Source organism: Nelumbo lutea, chromosome 1 (assembly GCF_056320005.1).
Source record: "Nelumbo lutea isolate HS-2025 chromosome 1, American lotus-T2T, whole genome shotgun sequence".
NCBI classification, from domain to species: domain Eukaryota; kingdom Viridiplantae; phylum Streptophyta; class Magnoliopsida; order Proteales; family Nelumbonaceae; genus Nelumbo; species Nelumbo lutea.
In genome coordinates, this window is record NC_142684.1 from 166,272,689 (window position 1) to 166,276,432 (window position 3,744).

Here is a 3,744-nt window from a genome sequence, read left to right on the forward strand (position 1 = left end):
TGCATGATTTGCTTTTCAAAGAAGACTGCAAAAAAAAATATATATATATATATATAAATTGCCAAAAATTAAGAAAAGTCGATCTTAATCTAAAATTTGCATTAAATTAAATAAATAATATAAAAACATGCAAGAAATGTTCAGTTGTTTTAAATTGATATGGATATTAAATAATAATAAAAATAAATAAGGCCATGCCAATAAAGTAGTATAATATCAGAAGAACTTAGACGTTAGACCAATCAAAATCTCCTGTGAATTTTGATGAATATATAGCAGCTGAATGGTTGTTGCCACTTTTATGGTACCCGTTGATTGATTACAATTTTTATCAGATATCATAATGTTCTGGTATCATAGTCTGGACTCACATATATATATATATATATATATATATATATATATATATATATATATATATTGCAAAAGTAGTTGAACCATTTTACTGATGCCTCTTTCACTAATTTAACTTTTTGAACTTTTGCAAGATATTGCCTTTTGTTTTTAGGTAGTTGAGAAATTAAACCATGAATTTTACAAGAGTCCCGTTTTTTGCAAGAGTTATTTTCAGAAAGAGGTATGGTCCCATTTTCTTGATACTAAAATTAAAATATCGATATAATATGTTTGTCACCATTTATACATTTCAAAGATGTCATTTAATGGATCAAATCTTACCATTATATATATATATATAATGCCATTTATGAGATTTACCTAAGTCTTTGATGTAAGGTTTAAAATATCGATACACCCTGATAAGTGGGAAGGGGTGTATTGGAGTTTCGAATCCATGCTTTCTCTTAGAGTTCTGAAAGATCTCTTTCAGTGTGGTGGGTTATTTGGATTTTGGGATATTTGGAATATGAAACGTCTCTCGAATTAGATGTTCATGAAGGAAGCCAAAACAGATAGGTGATGTGGAGAGTGAAGAAGGGGAGTAGTTAGTTTCCTATGGAGAAGGAAATTGTTTTCTGAAGTTTCATATCCATGTATGGTTCTAATTTAGTTTCTATGTATAATAGGATTTTTTCCTTTTAATGAGATACCCTACCTTGCCATGTGGCCTAATGAGAAGGCTAGATAGGGGAAAATGAGAGAATTTTTTTTTTTTTGGGGGAGGGATGGCTGATGTGGACTGCTTATATATATATATATATATATATATATATATTTGATTACAATCTGAATTGGATTCTAAAGATAAGATCTGATTCAAATTTGAATATAAACTAATCAAATTTGGGGATATGCCTATATCAAATTGGATTTGATCCCCATTTACAACCCTAATCCAAGGTAGGGGACCTCATGTGCTCCATAGGAGTGTTCATTGGTAGGTTTGGTTTTCGGTTGTAGGCTGTTTGGCCAACTTAACTGACCTGGTCGGTCAAAGAATTGGCCATTCGAAACTGATTGAAAATCGGCCAACTTGAATCATATCAGTTTGAGTTGGCTTATCAATTTGGTTGATTTGTTCAAAAAGATAGCCCCAAAATAATTTGTTAAACTAAGAAACATGGTTTGATTGGATAAAAAAGTTATCCATATTAAAAAATTAAATTTAAAATATAAAATATTAATTTATATCTATAATCGGATTGGGTCAGTTTTGGTTGATTTCCACAGAGCCAAACCGAAACTAACCCAACCTCTTGGGTTAGTATAATGCATGACCAAAGCCAATTGAAAATAGTTGAAAACACACCAATTCAGGTTGAGTTGGGCCAGATTGGTTGGTTTAGTCGTTTTGATGAACAGCCCTAATGCTCCCTCACTCTATCCCCACACCCCTAGTCCCATTAACTTGCAATATGTCTGTATTTTTATATATTTATAAAAGTGAGGATGGTAACAATTGTTTAGTAAAAAATCCTGATTTTACTTTTCCTTTTTACCCTCTATTGCTTTTATCTTTTCAGTTTTTAACTATCATGAGGCTGTATTGTGTCCATCAAAAAATTTCCAACATGAAAAAAAAAAAATTAAGAATGCAAACTGTTAACATGGCTGTAGATCCCATAACCAATTACACACATGACACATAAGGACTGCTAAATGATGGTTGGAGTCCCATAACCAATAATTTATCAATCAATTATTCTATAAATTCACATTGATATATAGAATAAAAATAAAAAATTCATGAACCTCACTTAGGATTAACATAATGCATGTGAAATCATCTAAACACCAAAACTTGAAAAGTATACAAAAGACACCTCTTATTAAATTAATATTATTTTAGTTAGATAATAAGAATCCTATTATGGGCTTAATATTAATTTAGGGTTTGTTTGGATACTTTTTTTAGCTATGGGTGAAAGATAGTAGTAGACTCAATAAGGATTCAATTATATATTATAGCTATGGGTTTCACATTCAATGGATCATAAGAAATATATCTTCTCCAAAGAAGGAATAATAATTAAAATTTATGAATGTTTGATTTTGATCAAAAGTGAAATATGGAAAAGAAAAGCAAGAACAGCTTACGGAAAGAAACTTTCATATGCTTTTGGAAGAAAATAAAATAATTTAAAAATCTTAAAAACAGGACCTAGCCCTCTCCCTCTCTTTACCATGGTAGCAGAATTGTTGGTGAAGAGGAAGACAACCAACAACTAAGAAGACGAAGGCGAATAGTGTGGCTGGATGGTTTTGGAGTAAAAAGCAAGATTAAATTTTGATATGTTGTTTAACTACCAAAAAAGAATAAAAGTTCTTATCTGTTTTATGATCCATTGTTAAAAAAATCAAATCATTTTACTAAACTGATGATATCCTAGAAGATGAGTACTATGCCTAACCAGTGGTATAAATTGGAAAGACATACCCCATTTCATCACCTAAACCCAAAAGGTCTAAGTTATAATCTGTTAAGAACATTCACCATTAACATGTTGGTCTTGAAGATAAAAACAAACTAATCAAAGGCATTTTCGTTTGAGTGAGGGAAAGAGATAAATAGAGAAGTGAATTTGAAAATAAAGATCATAACTAATCTTTGGAGGGAGAGGAATGGTGATGAGTGTTTTGACGAAGAGGACAAAAGATATTCCGAAGACCATAGCTACTACAATTCAATAGCCTAGACATTGTATTAACTATTATGGTTGGATTTTTTTTTTCAAGTTGACATATAAATTTATTACATGTTTATAAGTTGAATTCTGAGAAAGTGAACTCCCATAACAATAGTCCACGTTAAAAATGGTTAGGTAAAATAAAGAAATGTGTTTGGCCCTCTAATAATGGTATCAACTTAAATATAGGGGGAAGTTTTCATGAGGTCAAAAGTTCCATAGTGCCCCAATCAAATGTGAAAATATTATTTTCACTAAAAAGTCAAAATATTATTATACTATAGTGTCTCCATCTTGTTACCAAAACTATTGATTAAAGTTTTTTTTTCTTATATTTCATAGGGCTACACAAATGGGGCTAGCCCATCCCCCATCCCCTTAACCCTCTAACCCTGGTGGCATTGGGATATGATCATCAACAAGTGAGACAATTGACATGGTATAGGATGCCAAATGCTACTATGGGTTTGGATTAGATTGTAGTTGATGGAGCGTGATCTGGTCACTCCTACCTGGTAGTAGTTGAGCTCCTAGTTGGCAATAGATGCGACACCTGCGAGGAAGAAGATGAAGGATCCCGGGGGATTCACCTAGAGGGAACTCTCCGACGATCAAGTTAGTAACTCAGACTGAGAACTGAGAGAGAGAGAGAGAGATG